Here is a 26,823-nt window from a genome sequence, read left to right on the forward strand (position 1 = left end):
AGAGAGAGAGGAGAGAAATTTGGGGATGGGGAGAAGTCGGGTAGGTGAGGTGATAGGATAAGGTCGTGAAATTTTTACCTCGCCCGCCCGTCGCCTTGTGTTCGCGCCCTTCTTTTTGCCACACCTCACTTACGCGTGGGCCATGCTGTGGACTGGAGCGCGCAAGTTTGGTTTTCGGCGGCGCATGCAGTGTTCCTGACGGTGCGGGCAGCTTTCTACCTCGGTTTAGCTCACACGCCAGGGAAGAGGGAGCGCTCCTGACGGGATGTTCCCAGCCGAGGGGACTAGTCCTAGCCGTAGGGAAAGAAATGATCTGGTGTGGTGATGTCTTGTGCTTGCGCATCTGCATTGGTAATAAAGTGGCGAAACAAACCAGGCCACCAGATCCACACGATGAATCATCATGCAAGCTCCCTGCTACATCCCTAGCCTAGCTACTTCCATCATCCATTATTAGTGTACATAGTAATAATAATCATGCATCCGTCCATCTCTTAATTATTTATGTATAGTTTTCACATACAGAAGTCTGAATTTTCTACCTAGTGATTAGTGATTACGTGCGAGGTTGCACTGATCAATTATTGTGTTAATTTGTTTAATAACTATTTGATCATTGCCCCGGCCCTCCCATTTCTGAATGCTCTTCATGAGCATGATCCACGTGACCACGTACAAGTCCAGATCTCCATTCAATGCCACAGTGAACATATTGTTTCTCTCTTTTGGCAATGGACGACACTAACGCACGACGGGTTGGGAAACACGTGACCCGTCGTCTACCCCGCGCCCGCCTCCTCCCCCGCCCTTTTCTCCCTCCCCGCGCCTCTCCCCCGCTGCCCCCTCCCCTGCCCTCATCCTCGTCCCCCGCCCTTGTCCTAGCTCTGCACTCATCCTCCCACCGCCCCCTCGCCGTGCGCAACGGCCTCCTTTTTCCCTCTTCCCGCTGCCATGGCCATCGTCGCCCCCGCCCCGACTTGGCCCGGCCGCCTCCGCCACCGCCAGAACCCTAATGCCGCCCTCCCGGCATCCCAAACGCCTGGTCGGCCTGCCTCCCCCGAGCCCCTTCTGAGCCCGCCGGAGTATGGGAAGAGTGGGGTGTGGGTCGCTGGAACCCTAGCCGCCGCCGTCTTCTTCGTCAGCGCGGGCGAGTGGGGCGCGGGCACGTGGTGGGGCGTAGGTGCGGGCGTTGCGCGGTCGCGGCGGAGCACGACCATCACATAGTAAATTTTCCGTTTGGCAATTACGTGTTGCTTTAATTACAGGATACTTGGTGTAGAAGGAGTGGTGTTTTAATCATTTATGTTTGCTGGAATTTTGTTTGTTTGTTCTCACAAATTTATATAAAAGCTTCAGCACTCCTGCTTCATTTTTTTAAAAAAAAAACTTTTGCATGCAGTGGACGTGCATGCATATATTGTTGTAGTCATGTGAGCATCGCCTGCCACCCAACCAATCCGTTCCTTGCAGTGTTCCACCTGACGAATCGTCATAAGACATATCACTATAGTCTGGTGGTGTATGGACGTAAGACCAGGTCCTTAAGAATCAGGAAGTTGTGCATGCATGCATGTAGTCGACGTATTGCAGTTGCAGGCGTTTCTATCTGGTGTGGTGGTGTGTGGACGGATATGCATGCGCCTGTGCATGACCGGTACGGTACATACCTCAATTTGCATTGTTGCCCCGGCCGGCCCCACCAGCTAGCACACCACAGCACCACTCCAGCATGCATAAGAGATGAGATAAGGCGATGGATCAGTTGCATGCATGGACTTAATTTTTTATCTGATCAAGCCGTGACCTTTTGTCAAATGTAAACAAGGGGCAATGTGGGCAGGATGTGTATGTCTATTTTGTGACTTCTGAGTTTGTAGAAGATGTGTATATGTATCTAGATCTTTGATTTGAAACCATGGCAAGAGCCTGGTAAAAGTACTATATAAATTGGTAGTTTGAAATATTGTACGGTTCCTATATGTTTCTTATTTAAAAGTGAAAATAGAATGCATCCGTAAAAAACAATGGTTTAATGGATTTTTTCTGTGCTAAAATTTTTGGTCAACCAAAATAAAAAAAAATACTGAGACTCGGCGACTCTATCCATTAGCATTATGGATGTAAATGGTACGAATTTTCTTGGACTGACCGTCCAACCGAAAGGCTTTAGATACTAAATGGATAATCCATATTCCAAATCTAAACAATTAATATCCACAATGTTTAAAGAGTAAAATGCACCACAGGTACTCAAACTATTGTGTGGTTCTCAAATAGGTACTCGAACCGAAAAACCTACCAACTAGGTACTGGATCTATATTTTTTGTCACCAACAGCACAAGATTAGGCCACGTAGGCAACAACAGCTTAGGTGGACAAGCCACGTAGGCACCAGCATCGCAATCGTCATGGGATTTTTGCTGAACCCCCCCCCCCCCCCCCCCCCCCCCCCCCGCCGAACGTGGCCGGTCACTTCTTGGTCCCTAGGTGCAGTATGGCTGAAACCCCTCCCGTCCCTGAAGTCTCCCGTGCCAGTCTTCTCGCTCTCTCGTATTCTCTCGATACACCGCCGCCACCCGTGAAATCGCCGCCACCCGGCCCTCCCAGTCTTGCCGCCGCCGGCCCCTCCATTCTCGCCGCTCCCCCCCCCCCCTCCCCCACAATCTCATCGCCACCCGCCTCCCTCCAGTCTCGCCGCTGCCTGCCTCCCCATCTCGCCGCGTGCTCGGCGGGGGTCAGATGGGGCGAGAGTGGCCTCGTGAGGGGCGCGGTCGCCATGCTCCGCGAGCGGGTGCCGCGAGCAGGCCGAGGCCAAGGACGTCGTCGTGGGAGGTGTGGCGCGGCGCGGCACGGCACCATGGCCGGTCGCTGGCGATTGGAAGGGGAACCAGCACCTGTTTATGGTAAGTGCCGCAAACTTGGTGTGGTAGTACATGGATTTGATGCATAGATTGGGTTGTCAGGGCAAAGCACTGAACTTTAGGTTTATCTGAATGTTTAGGGCCTGATGATGACGAGTTCTCTGTGGAAATACATCATGGGGGATTTTTCTGTGGGTTTGGTAAAGATCAGATTTATCTTGATGGCAAGGTTGATTGGTTTGACCATATCAAAGAGAAGTATTGGCGTTTTTTCGCAGTTGATGAGATTAGTGTGATGTTAGGTTATGGACTTGACAATGTGGAGGTGTACTGGTTGTTGCCTGAGATGGTTGTGCCTACTGGTTTGAGAATTGTAGACTCAGATGCAGATACACAAATCATGAACCAATTTGCATATAAGATCAAAAACTTTGTGATGTACTTTGATATCTATAATTCATTTGACAAAGACATTGTGTTGAATCCAATTGGTACACTACCCAAAATGTTAAGTCCTAGGAAGGTGCCACCTAAAAGAGATGATGTGGGCAACAACAACAACAGTGACAATGATGGCAGTATAGATGGGTACTTCTTAGACAGTGACTATGAAGTTGATGATGATGATAATGACCTATTCTATGACAATGTTGATGATGGGGTGGTTGATGAGGGTGCAGCCAAGGGCATTGTAGTCAGCAAAGGGAAGAAGAGAAATGCTCCATATGGCAAAGAGAAGATGGCAACGGTTAGGGAATGGGATGAGCTGTCGTCTGATGAGGATGAGTTGGAGTTACCAGCTGAGGAAGAGGGCCAAGTTGGGATGAATTTGAAGACCTTCAGGCCAGAGGACCTGCAGAACCCTATTTTCAAAATTGGAATGAAGTTTGCATCAGTACAACTTCTAAGAAAGGCTATTACAGAATACAGTATCAAACACAGGGTGGAGATAAAGATGCCATGGAATGACAAGACCAGAATCAAAGCTCATTGTGATGTTGGTTGTCCATGGTACTTGTATGCTTCATTTGATTCTAGGATGGAATGTTTCTTGATCAAATCTTATGTTGGTGATCACCATTGTCAGAAGAAATGGGTGCTTAAGAGGTGCACTGCAAAATGGCTAGCTAACAAGTACTTGGACAAGTTTAGGGCTGATGAGAAGATGAGCCTGACCAATTTTGGAAGGACAGTTCAGTTGGAGTTGAACTTGACCCCCTCTAGGATGAAGCTGAGTAGGGCAAGAAGGATGGCATGGAACATCATTTATGGAGATGAAGTGCAGCAATTCAATCTTCTTTGGAATTATGGTCATGAACTCAGGAAGTCAAATCCAGGTAGTAGCTTCTTTCTGAACTTGCTTGATGGCTACTTCAGTTCACTTTATGTGTCTTTCGATGCTTGTAAGAGGGGTTTCCTCAGTGGATGTAGGCCAGTGATATGTCTAGATGGCTGCCACATCAAGACTAAATTTGGGGGACAGCTACTCACTGCTGTAGGCATAGACCCAAATGATTGTATCTTTCCTGTAGCCATGGCAGTTGTCGACGAAATATGGTTGGCAGTCTACCTAGGGGTATGCCCAAGGTAGTAGATTGTCGGCAGACAGATGCGCAAGCCACAAACAAGACGGTGACGCAAGACAGACACGAGGTTTTATCCAGGTTCGGCCGCCAAGAAGGCGTAATACCTATGTCCTGCGTCTGATTTGTATTGTTGTATGTCAATGAGAGATGTTTTTTAGAGGGATCCCCTGCCCGCCTTATATAGTCCGGGGGGCAGGGTTACAGATCTGGAAACTAATCCTAGCCAGTTACAACTGCCATATGTGGCCGGATAAGGATTCCTATTCTAACCGACCAGGATCTTGCTTGATCGCCAAATCCGCCTTGACTCCTTGTGCGGGACTCCGATCAGGTTGGCTGGGCCGCACGTCGTCTTTTGGTGGACCGGACCCACCGATCCGGGCCGGCCCAAGCTTAGCCGTAAGGCTATAGAGGTTAATACCCCCACAGCTAGTCCCCGAGCACCATGTATTATGCTGCGACACGCCATTTTAACCTTCTCCAACAAGTAAGGCTTGAGTCCTTGACATTTCTGACCACCATCATCGCTGGAGAAGTAAGTTGTCCGAAGAATGTATGGTGCTCTTAAGAAAAAAGAAAAATATTTCCGTCCTGAGAAGTGTGCCCACTTGTATTTCTAAAAAGAAATGTAAGTGGTCTTGAAGCATAGCGTCCTTGAACGTCAGAGGCGTAGGGGTCGAAAAACAAACACATTCACCACAAGGTGAAGTGTGCCCACTTAGTCCCCGAGCCTGGTAGTAGGTGACGCAGGCACGTGGTGCCAGGGTCTAAAACGAATTCCTAGTTAAGTTGAGAACCCAATTGTCGTACAAACAAAAACGAGATGCACCGGCAGGTGCATCATACCAACGTAGTCCCCGAGCTTGCTGGAAGGCGAGGTATGAGCCTTGTAGCAAGGTCTAAATAAATGTCTCTCAACTGTATGTGAGTACAAATCACATGTAGCTGAGGAAAACCATTCTCCGAGCAGTGGTCGGGACAGTCTCCGAGCACATTAATAATCCTTACAATCATTCAAAGCACAGGGGTCGATTAAAACACATTCACCGCAAGGTGAAGTGTGCCCACTTAGTCCCCGAGCCTGGTAGTAGGTGACGCAGGCACGTGGTGCCAGGGTCTAAAAAAAGAATTTCCACTAAAGTTAAGAATCCAATCGTTGTACAGGCGATACGAGATGCACCGGCAGGTGCATCGTACCGACGTAGTCCCCGAGCTTGCTGGAAGGCGAAGTATGAGCCTTGAAGCAAGGTCTAAATAAATGTCTCTCAACTATATGTGAGTACAAATCACATGTAGTCGAGGAGAACCATTCTCCGAGCAGTGGTCGGTACAGTCCCCGAGCACATAAGTTGTCGGAGCAGTCCCCGAGCACGGCAGTGGTCGGAGCAATCCCCGAGCACGGTAGTGGTCTGGGCAGTCCACGAGCACGGCAGTGGTCTGGGCAGTCCCCGAGCACGGCAGTGGTCTGGGCAGTCCCCAAGCATTGTAGTAGTCTGATCTATCCTTGAGCACAAAACATGAAGCGAAAATACGAACGCCACTTTGTAATATTATTTGGTGTATTTATTTATCTCCTTTCTCTGTCAAGTCCAGTCTGACACGTCTGGTCAAAAAAGCAGACGGGTATAGTACGTCACTCTGTCTTCTTGCTCTTTTCTAGCAAACAGTCACGTGGCACCTGTATGGAGGTGCGTCAGTGTGGGCCCTCTTACACTATCAACGAAGAGGCGCGTACACTGGTAACGAAGGGGCACGTTTATTGGCGTAGATCTCGAGGTTGTGTGAACAACCGTCTGCGGCGCGTGCGCACGTCTCCCAAGAATCTCAGGCGGATGAAACGATGGAGCTCTTTGTTATTTATAATATAGATCTGGTAAGTTACTTTTACCGATCCCCATTGTCATTCGTCGCCACAACCTTCTTCTTCCTCTTGCCTAACCCTATTCCTCCGAAAATCATCACCAATCCCCTCACCACCGCATCCACCCCCTTAGTAAGGACAGACTAATGGCGAAGAGAGACGCCCAGAAGAAAGGCGGAGTCATGGCGAAGGAGTGGTGGAAGTCAAGGAGCAATGAGCAGACCATCGAAGACCTCGTCGCCATGGGAGTGTTCCACAACAAGGCACTCGCGGGATGGCGTGCGCCGGAAGGAGAAAGCTTCCCCGATCCACAACCAGGTGAGATTGTGGTTTTCGAGGATTTCTTCAAGTGGGGTTTTGGGGTTCCAGTGCACCCTTTCCTTCAGGGTCTCTGCTTGTATTACGAGATTGGGATTTGCAATCTGCATCCCAACTCGATTCTTCTTGTCTCCACCTTCATCCATCTCTGCGAGGCCTATGGTGGCTTCCAGCCCCATTTCGACCTCTTTCGCCACTTGTTTTGTCTGCGGAAGAAAGGGAGCGGCGGCTCGAAGATAGCCGGAGGCGTCTACCTCAATCTACGTGACGGTATGAAGGCCTAGTACCTACACTGCCCCTGGAACACCTCGCTGGATGAATGGTACAAGAAGTGGTTCTACATCCGCGAAGAGCCGAACACAATCACCCTGTGCGACGTGGGGTTGATTCCGGAGAAGAAGAACAGCTGGTCGGAAAAGCCTAAGAACTTGGAGCAGATCATAGAACTGCTCAGGATGATCCCGTGGGGAAAGCTGGATGGTCCAAGCGTGGTCAGGAACTTCATCAGCCGAAGGATCCAGCCCTGCCAGAAGAGGGTACATCCTGGCTTCGAGTACCAGGGGAGCGCAGATCCAACGAGGACCAGGAAAGAGGCGCTCGACAAGATAGAAGTCAAGGCCAGGATTGGGGAGCTATTCAACCTAGCCGATCCCAATTATGTCAGGTTAAACGACATCGAGCATGCCTTCAAGCTAGCCCGACCTCCCCCAAAGGTAAATGATGCTTCCTTGTAACTGTAGAATCATGTTGTAACAAGAAATTGACTGTTGTCTCCTTTATGTTTCTCAGAGTAATGGTCATGACCGGGCAGCAGTGTTCGTGTCTCCGCCCCCTAGTGTGGATTGGCTGCAAGTTGCCGGCCCAGCCACCCAGACCAGTGCCAGGACCGAAGACGTCCACTAGGCGGCACTCGAGGTTGTGGAGGATGCATCGACCAGAGCTGCTGGCAAGCGGCCGGCTGCCAACAAACGGCGCCAAGCCATCTTCCCCTTTCAGACGACGAAGCAGAGGATGCGGACATCTTCCGGCTCGTCCCTCGAAAGAGGAGACAGATGGGGTCGATGGAGCAGGGTGGCTCCTCTGTGACAGCAGTGATCGCATCACCGACCACTGCAACATAGAGGACAAGCGAGGGAAGTGTCGAGCATCAAACCCCGGCGCCAGTACCGGTCATCGGAAAAGACCCGGTGGAACCCACCGAGCACGTGGAGCAGGCGCGATCGAAGAGACGCTCCTTCGCCATGTCATTCCATGCCTCCAAGCTGTAAGTATCTATAACTTTGATATAAGCTTATAATTTGTATTGAATATTATTGTCTTCTAAACTTTTCCCTGGTGTATTAGGTCGGCGTCCACCGAAAATCCTGACCAGCTAGCCGGATGCGGCATGGCTTCGCCAGTACTGGTGGAAAGAGCTGCTCAGCGGCCAGTTGTGGAGGAACCTGAAGAAGAAATTCCACCGGAGCCTCAGCAGACGGGTGACCAGACGTCAGTCCCCGAGCAGCTGGTCGAGAAGACAGCCGAGCAAAGTACAAGTGCTCCGAGCACAAACCCTACTGAAGCAGGTATCTTGGCGCCAAAGGAACCAGTCCAAGCTGAGGAGCAGCAACCGAGGTTGGCACAGAGCACGCTAGCCGATGCTACGGCTCATGGGAAAGCCATGGTGGTCGCGGTGACTGCAGACTCCAGACCGGCGCCGCCCCTTGAACAAGAGGACGAAGTAGAAGAAATCCTGGGCCATCCCCAAGATAAACGACAACATGTATATGTGTCGCGCTGGTGGAACGACGAGTGGGTTATGCACGAAGAAATCCCAGAGGTCGAAGAGACCCTAAGAGTCGAACGGGCGGCAAAGCGTCTGGTGATAGAAGTCTAGGTATGTTTGGCTTGACCACTTGACCCTGTTATGTAGTCGATCTGTCTGACTTAGCTTGTTTATATGCAGGACTTGATGAAGACCGCGAAGTACCGAAAGAGGTGCTTCGACCAGATTGAGGGAATCACGGCGAATAATAAAGAACTGGCGGCCGAGGTGGAACACTTGCGCCACCAACTTGAAACCGCCGACCAGGAGAGGGCAGAGCTAGAGGCACAGAACCAGAACCTGGTCGGCTAGCTTAATAACAAAGAGCGGGAAAAAACAAGTAAGTTGTCATTTTATCACAGCAGGTGTGTAACACGTGTTGTTGCGTTGTTGGTAGTGACAGCTGTAATGCAGGCTTAGAAGCTGAAGTAACCCGCCTCTAAGAGGGGAATAGCCGCGTGACCGCAGAGTGTGGTCGTCTGAAGGAGGACAACGAGAAACTGGCATGCACCCAGTCTCAACTCCAGGACCACACCACCAAAATGAAGGAGGAACTGAAAAGTAAGTATTCCAGACCACCTTTCTCATTCTGTTGGCCGCCTTGTCTTGTCGTGCCATTACATTTGATGTCTTGTACGGTGTTTAGTTTTAAAAGTCAATGCCAAGAGGCATCTAGAAGCCGTGATCAAAGAGCGTGATGGCTGGAAAGCAAGATGCCTCGAGGCCATCGAGGATCAGGACACATGGAAGAACTGGTGCTAGGAAGTGGCCACTGGCATTGTGCCCGTCCTCAACCTTATCGACCCAGCGCTCATAGAGGAAGAGCCAAGGACGCCCCAGCTCGGACTGGTCGAGAGATGCAGACAAGCATGGGGATGGTTCCAAGAGTTCGTGAAGGAGGCAGGTGAGTACACGGGTGCCCATGTGCTAAGCATGGTGCGTGCCCACTACCCCCTAATCGATCTCAAGCGCCTGGAAGCTGGATACCCGAAGGAGGTAGACCCAGACAAGGCGAAGGAGCTTCGGATGGCCCAGCTAGACCTATCGTCAAAGATAATTGGCGACATTAACCTGTGTGGAGGTGGGACAGCACCTGTACAGGGAACGCCATCGACAAGTCAGCTGGAAACGCCATCAGTTGCAAGCCAACTGACAAAGCCTGCGGTCTCGACCAGCTAGGCATCGGCGGGGCCATCCCCTTCAGCTCAACCAGCACAAGAGTCCTCAAGACCCGAGTAGGGTATCGGAAGCAGCGAGCAGCAGGTGCCGCCCGCCCCGACCAGCCAATGTAATAGGCTTAGAGCTGTAGAAGGGGGGAATAGTTGTGTTATTGTAAACTTGGGCCTCTTCAGGCAAGCTTGTAATAACGTAACTGTATATCATTATAGGCTTGTTTGCCTTGTATAAAACGTTTTTAAGCTTGAAACTTATGCTGGTGTAACTAAGTGAGAACATGTTAACGTTCTGTTTAGTTGTACCATTTTGCTCGACACATCATCCCGAAAAGTTTGTGCGGCCCTAGTTTGCCATGTGGTCAGAGTGTGAGGTTTGTGACCTGTGCACACGTAGACACGGACAAGTCAAACCAAGGGGGACCTGCCGATCACCCATAACTTAGAGAGCGGATCCTATGCACGTGTTGGGAGGAACCGGAGACAGGGCCCGCTCTGAAAACCGTAGAAGGAGTGGTGGTCGGCTTTTACTGGCTAAGTTAGAATAACCATAAAATTCGAAGTGACACATTAGAGTGGTCGGAGAAATCATAATAACTTTATTGAAGTAAATCGAAAGTATAAGAGGGGTACATATCTCAGTAGTTAAGCATAGAAACGTCTAAGCTTATCGGTGTGCCATGAGTTTGGTACGTCAGTACCGTCCAGGTGAGCTAACCTGTAAGACGTTGGTCGTGTGACCTCCTTGATCATGAAAGGACCCTCCCATGGGGTTGCGAGTTTATGGACACCAGCCTGGTTCGTCTTCCACTTCAGGACCAGGTCTCCGACCACGAAGAACCGCTCTTTAACGTTCTTGTTGTAATACCTGCACAAAACAGCAAGGTATTTGGTCGTACGTACACAAGAATCGCTATTCACTTCTAGTTCTCGTACTTCATTGACCCTTCCTTCGTCGAAGTGCTCTACCCGTGCTGATCTGAAAGCTATATCTGCTGGAAGGACTGCCTCAGTGCCGTAAACCATAAAGTACGGTGAGACGCCGGTGTTACGACTGGGCTGAGTTCTGAGGCCCCAGACCACAGCTGGTAACTCTTTGAGCCATCTTCCGGGAGCTTTGTCATTTTCTCTGTACATCCTCTTCTTCAATGCGTCCAAGATCATGCCATTTGCCCGCTCGACTTGTCCATTAGCTCTAGGGTGCGCCACCGAGACATATTTTACCACTATGCTCCTTTCATCGCAGAAGTCCCAAAAAGCGTTCCCGGTGAACTGAGTACCTAGATCAGTGATGATGCTATTGGGTATGCCAAAACGGTGGATGACCTGGTCGAGGAATGTGACAGCCTTCTCTGAGGATGCCTGTACCAAAGGCATGTATTCTATCCACTTAGAAAATTTGTCGATCAGCACAAAGACACATGTAAATTTCCCAGGAGCCGGCTTGAAGGGCCCGATCATATCTAGTCCCCAACATGCGAAGGGCCAAGAGGCTGGTATTGTCTGGATCTCATGTGCTGGTACGTGGATTCTCTTGGCAAAGAACTGACAACCCTCACAGTGGCGGACTAGCTTTTCTGCGTCGGCTACTGCTGACAGCCAATAGAACCCTGCTCGGAAAGCCTTGCCGACCAGTGTTCTTGAGGCCATGTGGTTGCCGCAGGAGCCAGAGTGGATTTGGTCCAGGAGATGTTCGCCTTCTTCCTGGGTTATACACTTCATCAAGATTTCCTCCTTTGCGTTCTTGCGCCATAACTTGCCATCGACGAGCAGATACTACTTACTGCGACGTATCAGGCACTTGTTTTCTATCTGATCAATATAACCGCTGCCATCTGTTAAGTACTTGATGAAAGGTATTCTCCAGTCGGGCTCATGAGTGGTCGGAGGCGGCTCGATGGTGCTCGACGCTGGAACCATAGCCACCAATTGCTGGTCTGGAGGCTTGTCTGCCGTTGAATCTTCCTCTTCGATGGAGGACGTGAGCAGGTCTTGGACGAATACGCCATGTGGGATTTTGGCTCAGGATGATCCTAACTTTGACAGTGCATCCGCTGCTTGATTCTTGTCCCAGACCACGTGTATGTACTCGATGCCATAGAACCTGCCTTCCAGCTTCCTGATCAATTTGCAGTATGCGTCCATCTTCTCGCTGGTTGTGTCCCAGTCCTTGTTGAGTTGATTGATTACCAGAGCAGAGTCTCCGTAGACGTAGAGACGTTTAACGCCAAGCTCAACCGCAATGCGCAAACCATGTAGGCATGCTTCGTACTCGGCGGCATTATTAGATGCTGGGAAATAAATCCTGAGGACGTAATGGAGCTGCTCCTTGGATGGTGACATGAAAAGGACTCCTGCTCCCGCGCCGTCGATGTTGAGAGAGCTGTTGAAGTACATTGTCCAATACTCGTCGGTTCTGGTAGAGGCAGGCGTGCTTAAGTCTGTCCACTCGATGATGAAATCGACAAGTGCCTGAGACTTGATTGTAGTGCGGCTTGCAAACTCTAAGGAAAAGGGGCATAGTTCCATTGCCCATTTGACGATGCGCCCGTTCGCATCCTTGTTGCTAATGATGTCTCGTAGAGGGTACTCAGTCATGACCACCACACGATATCCGTCGAAGTAGTGTTTCAACTTTCGGGATGTTATCAGTATGGCGTAGATCAACTTCTGAATCTACGGGTACCTGGTCTTGGACTCATTGAGTACCTCACTAATGAAATAGATTGGTCGCTATACCTTGTAGACGTGGTCGGGCTCGTCTCGCTCGACCACCATGGCCGTGGAGACTACTCGATTAGTAGCCGCAATGTAAAGCAGCAGTGTTTTGTCTTCTCTTGGAGCAGTGAGGACCGGAGGTGACGTAAGGTATTGTTTCAGCTGTGTGAAGGCAGTGTCTGCTTCCTCCGACCACTCAAATTTTTCGGATGCTTTGAGTAGTTTGAAGAACGGTAATCCTTTTTTGCCTAATCTTGATATGAAACGGCTGAGGGTGGCCATGCACCCGGTGAGCTTCTGAACATCCTTCACCTTCTTGGGCAGCTTCATGTCCAAGACAGCTTTGACTTTCTCCAGGTTAGGGCGTATGCCGTCGTGATTGACGACGTTGCCAAGTAGTATGCCAGAGGGAACACCAAAGATGCACTTCTTTGGGTTTAATTTCCACTGGAATGTGTTAAGGGCTGCAAAGGTGCGTTCCAGGTTGTCAACAAGGGTATGTGCTTCCTTGGTTTTGATGACTATATCATCAACATAAGCCTCGACGAGGTCGTCTTTTATCTCGTCTTTGAGGCAGGCTTGTATAGCGCGTTGGTAGGTAGCCTCGACGTTCTTAAGCCCGAACGACATAGTCGTGTAGCAGTAGGCGCCGAAAGGCGTGATAAAAGATGTCTTGATCTGGTCCTCCTTTTTGAGAGTGATCTAGTGATAACTAGAGTAGCAATCGAGAAAGGAAAGGAGCTCGCAACCGGTGATTGAATCTACGACCTCGTCTATGCGAGGTAAGCCGAAGGGGTCCTTAGGGCAGTGTTTGTTGAGATCAGTGTAATCAACGCACATTCTACATTCATTATTCTTTTTGCGTACAAGAATCGGGTTGGCTAACCACTCCGGATGATACACTTCTTTGATAAATCCGGCTGCCAAAAGCCGTGTAACTTCTACCCTAATTGCCTCCTTTTTGTCGCGAGCGAACCGTCATAGCTTCTGCTTGATAGGTTTGGCCTTGCCGTTGACATTCAAGGAGTGCTCGATCAAATTCCGAGGTACACCAGGCATGTCAGCAGGTTTCCATGCGAACACATCCATGTTGCTCCTCAGGAACCTGACGAGCGCGTCTTCCTATTTGGGATCCAAGTTGGCCCCGATAAGGGCCATTCTGCTGGGATCGCCGTCGACCAGCTGGATCACCTTGTGCTCCTTGGACTTAATGTTCTTGCGTGGAGCCTCGAGCTCTGGGATCTCCAGGTGGTCGGCCGAGGTCTTCTTGGTGTCGAGCATGGTTTCGGCCATGCGAATAGAGAGGTCGTGAGCCTCTGCTATTTTGAAACTGTCGTCCTCGTAGGTATAAGCTACGTACATGTTGCCTCAGAGGGTTAGGACTCCTTTCTCGGTAGGCATCTTGAGCACCAGATACCTGTAATGAGGTATGGCCATGAACTTGGTGAGCGACGGTTGACCAAGAATAGCATGGTAGGTGCCGTCGAAGTCAGCGACCACAAAGTTGACGTAGTCAGTGCGGAAGAGGTCTGGGGTTCCAAACTGCATAGGTAGCGTGATTTGCCCGAGAGGTGTAGAGCTCTATCTGAGGAGAACACCCTAGAACTGTGCCTCGTATGGCTTGAGATCCGCCTGAGCTATCTTCAGGGCGAGCAGACTGTTCTTGAACAGTATATCAATGGAGCTGCCACCGTCGATCAGTACTCTATCGAACTGGACCTTGTTGATACAAGGATCGAGGACCAGGGGAAAACATCCTGGCTCAGGTATTGCAGCCCATTGGTCCTTTCTGCTGAAAGAGATTTCACGGTGAGACCACGAAGGGAGTCGCGGATCGGCGAGGAGGTTGTCGGCGTTGGCCACGTTCAAGCAAGCACGGGCGAGCAGCTTGCTATCCCGCTTGGTCTCGATGGACACTTTGCCTCCGATGATGGTGTGCACGCGATCGGTTGGCTTGACGTACTTGTGACGAGGGTCTGCATCGTCGTCGTCGTTATCCTCATTGCGCTGTTCCCCTACGTCGTTAGGCTTGTCGGATGTATCCAGAGCCTGTTGACGCGTATAGATAGACTTGAGAACGTGGCAATTCTCCATGGTATGGTTTGACTTAGGATGGAGCTGGCAGGGCCCTTTCAATGCTTTGGCGTAGTCGTCTTCGTAATTATGACGTCCGCCACCCTTTTTAATGGTATTGACCTCGCCGTCGTCTTCCCGAGCACGCTTGCTCCTGTAATCGTCACGGTGGCTACGCCGCTGATTACGTTGGTCGCGGTGGTCGCGGGAGTCGTTGCGCTGGTTACGGCGGTCAAAATTGTCGTTCCGACCATGGTTGCCGCGGTAGTCATCGCGGTGTGGGGGGTGGTCGGAGCGTGGAACCCTTGCTGCTTCTTCAATAATTATCTTCTTAGCGTCGTCGGCGTCCGCATATTTCTTAGCGGTGGCCAGGAGCGCTGTGACCGATTTAGGTCTCTTCCGGAGGAGCTTGTCTCTTAGGGCGTCGTGGAAGCGGAGGCCAGTGATGAAAGCCTCGATTGTCTCATTGTCGGAGATTGATGGGACATTGATGCGCATCTCCGAGAAACGCCGGACGTACTCGCATAGTGGCTCATCTTTCCGATCTCGGATCCGTTGCAGATCGTACTTGTTGCCCGGTTGTTCACAAGTAGCGATGAAATTGTCGATGAAGGCTTGCTTGAGCTCCTGCCAAGAATCAAAGTAGTTCACCGGCAAGCTGACCAGCCATTGGTGACCTACATGGCCAACAGTGACTGGGAAGTAGTTAGACATGATGTGCTCGTCAGCCATGGCTGATCTGCACGTAGTTTCGTAGAGCATGACCCATAATTCGGGGTTTTCCTTGCCGTCGTACTTCTAAAGTTTCTCGAGCTTGAAATTCTTGGGCCATATGACTTGGCGAAGGTGTGGAGTAAACTGCTTCAAACCCGGCGGGCCGTGGGCAGTGTCATACTCCATACGGCGATAGCTTTCATAGGATGCTCGATCGTCGGCTCTCTGGTTGATGCGAGCGCGCAGATCGCGTCCACTGAGGTAATGGCGGAGATCGTTATTGCCGTCGCGGCGATCTCGATTGCCATCTGGATTAGCCCTGCGACCATGGTTATCGTGGTGATTGTCGCGGTTGTCTCGGCTATTATCGTCCCGGACGTCGCGGCGGTTGTCCTCCCGACGGCGGTTGTCATCCTGACCACCATCATGGCCACCGTTTCCGCCTTGACGGTTGTCTGATGGGTCGTTGTTGCGCGAGCCACATTGGTTGAGTGGTTGTGAGCGACTTGGGTGCTGGCGGCTGTGGCTTGACTCGACTGAGACGGATGGAGGCCGGACTTGATTTACAATCTCTGCGGTCTGGGCCATGGCAGCCATTAGATAGGCTTGTATTTCATCGCGAACCGCTTGGGTTTCCGGGGTGTTGGGTAGCCGTTGCATTGTCGCCATGGCGACGGCTACGTTGGCACTGGGAGTCCTGAAGACCTGTTTGTCCCCCACCCTATCGAAAGCATCATTGAGGTCGCGTGGCTGGACCCTTATGCGTCATGCCTCCTGGTCTGCTTCGGCTTCGATTTGTCGGCGATTGAACTGGTCAATATTGCGTGCTTCGCGTGCAGTCCTTTCTTGCTCTGTTTCGCCAACTGCTGGCGGTTCGTCATTGCTGACAACATGGATCAAATCCCCTCGTCTTGGCGGGAAAGACAGGAATTGAGAAAACCCCAGGGCGTGGTCTGGCAGATCCAGATCGTACTTGACGCCGTCGTCTTCGTGATGCTGAAGCTCAGTGTGGACAGATGCATTAGATGCGATGCCAGACGAGGAGCTGGAGTCGCCCTCTTGGACTGTGTGGACGGATCCTTCTTGATAATCTTCAATCCGGATCATGTTGATGAAGTTGCGTGGCTTCGGCCGAGGTCGGTGCATAAAACACAGATCCAAGCGGCGTTGTAGGTTATACGCGTAGCTAGAGGCAGCGTTTCATAGGCCATGGGGCTGGACCTGGTGGTTCTTCGTTGGGGCTTCGTACTTAGAGAGCCAGAGACCCGTCGCGGAGGCTGGTCGGCGACGAGCGAAGCACCCTTTAGGAGTAGATATGACCACGAGATCTGTACCAAGTCGTGCAGGACGACTGGTCCGAGCTGGTCGGGTAGATCTGTTGTGGGGAGCGGTTACCTGCTCATTAGGTTGACTTTGAATTGTACTTACCAGAGCTAGGGTTTCAGCGAGTTTGGTGCCGACCCGATCGATGGAGTCGAGCAGGTCGGTGTTGTCGATCTGCTTCCCTTTGTAGCGGGGAAGCGGATGACGAGTTGTCGGCGTGGCTGAAGATGATGCAGGCGTGGTCAGAGCCAGATGTACCATGGTCGGAGCCAGATCCATTGTGGTCGGAGCCGTATCCGTCGTGGTTGGAGCCGTAGCCGATGCAGGTGAAGCAGTGGTCGGCGCAGACTGAATCCATGCCTCCTCCGTGGTCATGGCGATGAAGTCGTCGAAGCTAGTGGTCCAGGTGATCTGGCCAATGGTGAACGTGAGGCCGTTCGGCGTAGCCATGGAGCCGGAGATGATGACCATCTTGTTTGCTTGGAGAGCAGTATGCACACCCCCTACCTGGCGCGCCACTGTCGACGAAATATGGTCAGCAGTCTACCTAGGGGTATGCCTAAGGTAGTAGATTGTCGGCAGATAGATGCGCAAGCCACAAACAAGACAGTGACGCAAGACAGACACGAGGTTTTATCCAAGTTCGGCCGCCAAGAAGGCGTAATACCTACGTCCTGCGTCTGATTTATATTGTTGTATGTCAATGAGAGATGTTTTTAGAGGGATCCCCTGCCTGCCTTATATAGTCCGGGGGGCAGGGTTACAGATCTAGAAACTAATCCTAGCCAGTTACAACTGCCATATGTGGCCAGATAAGGATTCCTATTCTAACCGACCAGGATCTTGCTTGATCACCAAATCCGCCTTGACTCCTTGTGCGGGACTCCGATCAGGTTGGCTGGGCCGCACGTCGTCTTTTGGTGGACCGGACCCACCGATCCGGGTTGGCCCAAGCTTAGCCGTAAGGCTATAGGGGTTAATACCCCCACAGCAGTGGTAGAGGTAGAGTGTCTAGCATCATGGAAGTGGTTCCTAGAGACACTAAAACAGGATCTTGGCATAGACAACACCACTCCTTGGACCATAATGATAGATAAACAAAAAGGACTAATCCCTGCTGTCCAGCAAGTTTTCCCTGACTCTGAGCATAGGTTCTGTGTTAGGCATCTATACTCAAACTTCCAAGGCCACTTCAAAGGGGAAAACTTGAAGAATGAACTGTGGGCATGTGCTAGAGCAAGTACAATAACAAGGTGGAACCAGGAAATGGAGAAAATGAAAGTGCTCAACAAGGATGCCTATGCATGGTTAGAGAAGATGCCACCAAACACTTGGGTTAGAGCCTTTTTTAGTGAGTACCCGAAATATGATATCCTGTTAAACAACACTTGTGAAGTTTTCAACAATTACATCTTGGAAGCTAGAGAATTGCCTATCTTGACCATGATACAGAAGATCAAGTCCCAACTAATGGTCGGGCATTACAATAAACAGAAAGAAGTGACTGAGAAATGGGTAGGAATGGCCATATGCCCAAAGATTAGGAAAAGGTTAGCTAGACATGCTGATTTCTCCAACACATGCTATCCTATATCAAGTGGGAATGGTATCTTTGAAGTTCATGACCGAGAGTGGCAGTATGTGGTTGATCTTATGGGCAAAAATTGTGAATGCAGAAGGTGGCAGTTGACAGGCATACCATGCAGCCATGCCATTTCTTGCCTGAAGCATGAAAGAATCCTAGAAGATTCAGTGCTCCCAAATTGTTACTCCATTGATGCATTCAAAAATGCATATGGCTGCAACATATATCCATGTTCTGAAAAATCTTCCTGGGAGAATGTTGGAGGTCTAGAAGTGCAGCCACCTAAGTATGAGAAGAGGGTAGGCAGACCACCTAAGGCAAGAAAAAGGGCAGCACATGAAGTTCAAGGTCCTAATGGACCAAGGCTGTCCAAACATGGAGTAATCATGCACTGCAGCCATTGTGGACAAACTGGTCATAACTCAGCTAGGTGTGAAGCAAAGAAGGCAGGCCTACCAGCTATTAAGAAAACAAAAAAACCAACTAGAACTGCTACTACAACTACAACTGAGCTAGAGCAACAACCAAGTTATGAGGTGAGTCATTCCCAGGTATGTGCACAGCCACAACCATATATTTTACATGTGCAAATGTAACTATCTAACTTTATTATTGGTTTAGGAGGTGACTAACCTAGTTGAGGTACCAGTAATGTCCCAAGTAGATAACCCCATGCTGTCACAACTACTAGATGAGGTACCAGTAATGTTCATTTCAGTTTCAGTCACAACCATTTATTACTGGCATATCACAAAACTGATGTAACCTATTGTATTCAGGCTTCACAGAACATGAGGCACATTCCATCTACTTCACCATTGCCAGACTCTACCTACATCATTTCCAACCTCCCACCAGCAAGGCATACTCCACTTACAACAGCAAAAAGACTGGAAGGACCTCAAGGACCAAGATAGTGAAGAACAACGGTGCTGCCCCTAGTAAGAAGACAGGTAAGACCAAGAGAGGTCAATCTGGATAGTAGGATAGCCCAGACAACACTTTAGGTAGTCTTTTGTGCAGGAAATATAGTTGCCTTTTGTCCAGCAACTATACGTTGCCTTTTGTCCAGCAACTATAGTTGCCTTTTGTGTAGTGATCTCATATAGGTATAGATCATTTGCAGCAACTTGCAGTTTTCTTAGCATATGTAATGGAAGCAACAAAACAATTCCTAGTTTGCTGATGACATCTTGGCTGTAATGACCACAACTATGGAAATAAATGGTTTCTCAGTCAATATATGTCACTATGAATGGATGGATGGTTCGGATGGTGTGTTCTCTTAGCATATAAAATGGGACCTGTGAATGTGAATGGATGGTTAGGCTGGGTGGTTTTCTTAGCATATGTAATGAACTGTGAATGTGAATGGATGGTTTGGCTGGGGGGGGTTTAGCAAAATGGGCGTCCAGGGTGGCTTGGACATGAGCTGATGTTGCCTACGTGGCCAAGTTAGTACTGCTGGTGACCAAAAAATATAGATCCAGTACCTAGTTGGTAGGTTTTTCAGTTTATGTACCTATTTGGGAACCACACAATAGTTTGAGTACCTATGATGCATTTTACTCATGTTTAAATATCCGATCTGGATACTCAAAGTCAATATTCATTCATATCTTATCTAGACACTATTCATACCCAAATCCGAATCAAGAAGGAAAAAAAGTATCTGTATTTGTATCCATATGTGTTTGTCCGTATTCGATCTGTTTACACCTCTAGTTGGCATGGCACAAAATTGTAAAGATGTTCTAGTGCTTGTTATTTGTTGAATACAGACTCAAACTCACGAAAACACAAACTTGACCAAGTGCTTTATTTTAGACACTCGACAAACAACAAATTTCCCGATCCGAGTGCCTACTCTTGGAAAGTCTGTCCCCAGTGTACGTTTGATATGATGTTCCTGAGTGTTTGATCTGGCACTAGGGAGCTTTCATGGATTCGGGTTTATGTGTGTGTGTGTGTGTGTGTGGGGGGGGGGGGGGGGGGGGGGGGGGTGGGTTGACTTTAGGAAGGATCCATGCGCAGATGAGAAATCGGAGTAGAATTATTCATGGGCTGGCATCGAGTGTGCTGCAATGTTGTTCGAGTTCGTGAAATTCAGGAAATTACTATGTGCAGTACTGTGGTGGGGGGGTGGCATATGGGAGATAAGTGGCCTAGCTAGATATGCAATCGGGTCGCATAAAACAATTGAGAAGCAATCGTGACCACCCCTAGAGATAGAGACGTTGTGCCTATTATTGAATGAAGAGGCTATAAATATATAAACAAGAACTTGTGTAGCATCGTAGATGCAGACTTATTATATAGTCAGAAGGCAGGAATATAGATGAACATATATCAAAAAATACATATATACCTCTAGTAGAGCAAAGGACGGAAATTGGACACATTAGATTCAAATAAATTAAGGTCGATGCGAGCTCATCACATGGGAGATGAAACAAAAAGCGAGAAACCCAAATGGGGTTAGAAACTTCAAAAAGAATATCAGAATGCATTATTAAAATATCTAGCCACCGAAAGCACATGTGTTCGTTGACATAGAACCATCAACGCAAACAGATGTGAGAAATTTAGAAAAATGACGACTAGTTAATTAGCGTACTATCTAAGGCAAAAGATCGAGCAAACTAGTTAACATGCGACTTATAATTATTTTGACAACACTTCTTGATAATGGATTGGAACAAAGGAGCTATCTTATTTTCTATTTTGAGAGGACTAATTAATGTTTACAAAACCAACAAACGCACATGCCCCAGAATCCATTTCCATCACAATGGTATCCCCCCAAATTGACACCCTGGGATTTGGCCTCCAAATAACAATTACCCTTGCACATAGGCTTTAAGCAAAATGGATGTACTTTAGGAAATTCCCAGCAAGTTTCTGCAAAAAATAACCACACACATCAGTAAATAATCTCACTTGATTTTGATCACACTAAAATAGTCATTATACTATCATAAATATCCAACACTACGTTGAAACAATGAATAGCAACTAGGTGAAAAAAATGAATTGGTAGAAATCAACGATACATCATTATGGCATCAAACATACATGATTGTGGTGAAAAAAAAAAGACAGGTATGAACAAAAACCTGCCGACGTTGGATTTCCATTTAAGCCAATTATTAGGAGAAAGCACAGAGTAACATATCTTGCATCCATAATTGAACTTGAAATATCAGGGAATCGTTGGAAATGAGGGACCTTTGATGGTTTTCGTCTATACTTCTTTGTATATAAATAGAGAGTGTAAACACTAATAATAGAAATAAACATGTGGTAGTATCGCAAGTACATGTTGGACTGTTCAATTTGAATGACTAATAGTTAGTTACTAGTAGACTAAAACATGGCAGAGAATGGTTTAGTATTAGCCACATGCAAGTATGTATTCATTAAGGCTCCTCATCTCCAAGAATTTGAGGTCAGATCTAGATCCAAAAAAGCAGGCATCAAACACACCACTAGAATAAGCATGCAAACACATCTATACATGTAGACCATGGAACCTTTCAGGTCAAGCAAACACACATACACATAATAGTGGTTTTTACATTCCTTTTCTTTACTTTTTGTCTCAATTTTACAAATGTGCTAGTGTAGCCTGAACGCTTTTGTGGTGAACAATTATTTTTTTGTGCAGAGGCATAGGACTACCCCTATCAATCGTTTGCAAGCACCAAAGATTTATTTTTGGTGTTTCACATCTTTGTTTTTCTTTCCTTCTAGCTACACATTCAAAGTATGATTTCACTGTTCTAGGGTACCCATATTCAAAAAAAAAGTATTTATAATTCAAATAAATATTAATAAAAGAACTAACATCTAAAGTGGTGATCGTATTTACCAACTTTTATGCTTACGAAAATTGTTATCATGGTGTCAATCAAGCTTACTGAAGTAAGCTATCATTTCCATCATAAGCATGATCATTCACTACTACAAAAATAGTTATCCCCAACGACACTTTCACTATTAAAATAGGTGTTGATGATTATCACCATCGGTTGTAATACCAGTCAGCAATGATGAAATTATCACCGCCGGTATGTGTTACTGGCAACACCAACCGACAGCACGCTGTAGTAGTGTCTGACGAGGTTGAGTGCGATGAGTGTGTTGTTCACATGTCCAACCTTACTTATTTGCAATCCAAGTATGTTGCTTTGCTTGAAGAGAATGATGAGTTGAAGTCTAGGTCTGGCTTGTTTGGTGTGTGCAAGTCCTGCTCGGGCTTGCAATCTAAGCTGGCAGAGAAGGTTGCTAGGAATCTCTTTGCTTTGCATGCACCAAAGGTTGCTTGAAAAGGCCAGTTCAGATAGCACTGCTGCTAGGTGTGCACGTTGTGAGAGCTTTGTGATGGAGCTTGAGTCCTACAGGCACGACAAGATGAAAACCAAGGAAGACAACACATACCTTCGGTCCATCTTGAGCTGGGTATCCTGCAGTGAGCTGCAGTTGGGCATGATGATGAGCCAGTTCAGGCGGGGAACTGGTGCATCGGGTGTAGGCTTTGCTTTAGTTGGGAAGGGTGAAAATATCTATGGCAAGGTTGGTGAGTGTAGTGGTTTGAACCCAAGTGAGAAACCTTCCACCACTCCCAAGTTGATCAAAATCACTCCACCTAAGCCCATTGAGCCCACTGTCAAAGATGGGATGTTTGAAGAACCTCCAAAAGCTCCACCCCAGAAACAAGTTTGGGTTCTAAAACCTAACTATCTCAAGGACCCACTTGACACTCAACCAAACATCTCTGAGGATCCCCTTCCTAAAGCCAAACAACCATCAAGAGTGAACCATACCCACAAGAGAGTGAGCCAACAACCAACCAAAAGAGAGGTGAGGTATCACTGTGACTACTGCCATAGGGATGGTCACCTTGCTAAGTTCTGCTTTAGGAGGAAGAGAGATGAGTGGCGAGAGTATGAGTTGAACAACCGAAACATGTACCGCCCGCCCCTTGGCGTACATGTACCGCCTGTTCAGAGGCGCAGTGCTAGGCCTAGAGGTGCAATGCCTCAAGGTGCTAGGCCTCAGGTTGCTAGACCACGAGATGGTTGTACCCAGCATGGTTCAGGTCGTGATTAATAAGACTTTGGACCTCGTGGCAGCGGTTGAGGAGGTAGCAGGCTGGTTAATTTGCGTGTATGTGCATCGGCACTTACAATACATATTGGACCTCCCGAAAGCTAGCTGTCCAAACGTAGTGGCCAGAAGTCTACCAAATACTAGTACAGTGCAGGCTTCGTATTGAGTTATTGACATGTGAACAGATGAAACTATCTTTTCTAGCATGCACGCATACCATAAATTAAATTAAGATAGACTGGTCCTCTCAGCTCTCATACGGAGTAAAACTGAAGGTCAAGCTTGTACTTGCTACTACAATAAAATTACACCACCATGGACGGTAAGATTCTGAGTACAAAAGGAAAAGAAAAGATTCTGAGTACACAAGGAAAAGAAAAACGCATCATATACTATGTCTGCCTTCTAGAAAATCATGTCACTTCGTTACATTCTTCCTTGGATACACGTAAACTAATCACAGAACTGAATAACACGAACTTCTCACTAAATAAACACCCAATCGCGCTCTTCATCATCACTTTCCTCTGGATAAATTAAATACGTGTGCCCAGCTAAGAAGCTACCACAATTGGGATGTATAAGATCTTTTGCCCGAAATAGACACCCTTTACAATGGGCTTAAAAAGAAAGACAAATGCGTCATCAGTGAATGGTCACCACAAATGAAAAAAAAAACATATGAAAAATCACCTATAAAGTTAGAGCACAGTGTACTAATAACATAAAAAATCGAAGGAAATGTGAAGATGCCAACCTTGGTCATTCTTTTTTGATGGATCCACCACCCGGAATAAAAGGGCAGTGGGACCTTTGGTTACGGTTGGTGGTTTCAACGGGTATTAAAAGCCCACCTTTAGTCCCGGTTTGAACCACAGGCTGGGACTAAATGTGCCTGCTGGAAAAGCCTGCTGCACTATCCGTTGGGCAGGGGATTCTAGTCACGGATGGTGGTTCCAACCGGGACTAATTCTATTATTAGTCCCGGGCCCAATCCCAACAGGGACTAACGCCAAAAACAGAAAGTCGGATCTCTACTAGTGAGGCGTCGTCTCCAACGACCTAGTTGCGTGTACCTATGGCAACAGCACCGCACGTGCCCCAGTTGACTGAGCGTTGCTGGGCTTGCTTAGGAAAAGGCGACGCTAACCGCAGCTGCTGCCTGCCGATGAACTTCATTGAGATAGGGGATGTGTAGGCTGTCGGCAAGGTCTCCTCATCGGAGACACCGAGGAAGCTATCCTCTGCCCATAAATGGGCTTGGAGCTCCCCACTGAGCTACCAACCGGGTGCAAGGGGTGGTGAAGGGAGAGAGGGAGGCAGTAAGCCTAGAGCGGGGCCGCTTGGGGTGGCTGCCGATGCTAGATTGACTACCGGCCTAGTTGGACGGTAGGAGACACACGGCCCAGTCATCCCACTGCAGCGAGCTCATGGGGTCCCGGGCCATGGGGCTCTCCATGCCAATCAGAGACCTAGACCCATCGCCAAGCAAATCAGGATGAGAGGGATACAGATCAGGGCTAGGATGTTGTGAGAAAGCCAGAGAAGCACTACTACGGAAAGTTAATCACCGCCGGCTCCAGAACCCCCTTTACCGATGGTTTTGGCCCCCGTTGGTGAAAGTCGGCGGTGATCGGCGCCCCTCATCTCCACCGGTTGCGCCCCGGCGGTGACGATATGTTACAACCGTCATACCATCCGGCAGCGATGATCTCATGACCACCGTCGGGCGATCTCACAGGCCAGCGCTGATTTTGTACACATCAACCCTAGCTTGTCATGCTAGCGGGCGGTAATGATGAAACCCTCGACACCGGGTCGGTGTACCATCTGCTGGTGGTGATGGGAACATCAACGCCGGGTCGGCGTACGATCCGGTGGTGATGATAGAACCATCAACACCGGACCGGCATACCATCCGGTGGTGGTGACAAAGCCATCGACGCCGTGCTGGCGTACGATCCAGCAGTGATGATGGAACCATCAATGCCGGACCAGCATACCATCCAGTGGTGATGACGAAACCATTGACGTCGGGTTGGCGTACCATTCGGCGGTGATACTGAAACCATCGATGCCGAGCCGACGTACGATCCGTCAGTAATGAGGGAACCATCGTCGTCGGGCTGACGTACCGTCCGACGGTGATGATGGACCTAGGGTGAACAAGGAGGCCAGATGGACAGTTTCACCAGTCCTCTCTAGCGTCGGCTGTGGAAGGGGGTTGGGATGGGGGGAGGAATGACAAGAGGGGCTAAAAGTGGCAGACATTAGTGATGGAGCAGCCGCCAGCGTGAGCTATGGTGTTGAGGCGGCGGCCGCTGGGGACAACAGGCTCCTAGGTGACCAAAGGCCTAGGTGCATTGACCCCTGCCGACATGGGCTAGTAGAATGTGCTAGAGAGAGGAGGAGGACGGACAAGAGAGAGGCTAGAGGTGGTGGGGGTGAAGAGGACGGATCTACTGCCAGCGTCGACGTGGGTGGCGAGGCGGTGACCTTGAGGGGGCGAACTCCTAGGAGCAAGTCTCAGCATTTCTTTGCTTGGATGCTAGTTCGTAAAAGTGTATCCCTAGTGATGGATTTTTTTTGTGAACTACACAGTACAATGTAAATGCCCACAATGCACACACAATCAACCCTATAAACACATGCACACAAATCCTACCCCTATGACTATAAGTATCTTCAAAGGGTTAGTTAGCCACTCTTTGAGCATAGAGACACCTGCACAAAGATGACTTTGAATCCCTCTTTATAGTGTGACATTTTCCTATACTCAAATGCAAAACGATAAAGAATTTCAATTTGTAAGTAGCTCCAAGTCGATGGAGACTCATCGGCCTATGCCACGACCGATGCTCCTTCACTTGGGGGCATGATGGTATTGTTGGATTATCAGGGGGAGACCTTGCTAGTAGACCTTGAAAGCTTTGAGTCACTAGAGGAGGCTTTGTGCCCGTTTCCCTGAAGCCAATCAACATCATCAATGTAGTCATCTCAAAATGATACTCATGACTGATCTTGGCTATATGCAAAGTATTAAATAGCTTACGGACAGTGAAACAAACAGTCCATTGTACGATTTGTGTTTTTAGTTGTCTGTATATCATATTCGAGACTCTTGCTGTCTTTTCATGGATGGCTCATGGAAAGGTAGGTGGCACATGGGTAAAGACTATGATTTGAATTTGAATTTGAATTTTGATCAAGGTTTGAAGCCTTCGCAGATTCACTAGGAGCATGGAGGCGAGGTTCTAGATGATCAAAGACCAAAATTGAGAAAATACCAAACGATCAAACACATTTGGACAAGAATATCGATCTTGCCCAAAGGTAACATATATTGACTTGGAAGGAGGAGGGCTTCTAAACCGCATCATCAAATGATTTACCTATTATTGTCCGCTTAGGAGCAATCTTATGCCTAGCCATTTTTTCTTCCTCCGAAAAGCGCTTGAGCTCAGCTCACGGCGCCAATTCGGGCCACCATTGCATCTCAGCAACTATATAAAACGTATGCATGTGTTGATGGGTGCTATAAGGGCGTAAGGCTCTTTAATTTGATTTGTTGAGAACACATTATATTGTACGTATGTCACAACTGTTCCAAAAAGGATGACGACGTCTCTGAATTAAGTCCTTCACGCATGCACTGTGCGTGGATGCATGCTAGTGGACTATATATTGCAGGCGGT

At 48.6% G+C, this 26,823-nt stretch overlaps 1 long non-coding RNA gene across 1 annotated transcript; it reads right to left on the bottom strand.

Moving 5' to 3' along the window:
- Positions 1–20,499: 20,499 nt before the first annotated feature.
- LOC136485170 (uncharacterized) lies at positions 20,500–21,259 on the bottom strand. Its single transcript, XR_010766340.1, has 2 exons — positions 21,133–21,259; positions 20,500–20,917 (listed from the first exon to the last, which is right to left on the bottom strand). It is a non-coding gene; the product is annotated as an uncharacterized lncRNA (long non-coding RNA).
- Between the last annotated feature and the right edge of the window lie 5,564 nt (positions 21,260–26,823).

This window comes from Miscanthus floridulus, chromosome 10, assembly GCF_019320115.1.
Source record: "Miscanthus floridulus cultivar M001 chromosome 10, ASM1932011v1, whole genome shotgun sequence".
Taxonomy (NCBI): Eukaryota; Viridiplantae; Streptophyta; class Magnoliopsida; order Poales; family Poaceae; genus Miscanthus; species Miscanthus floridulus.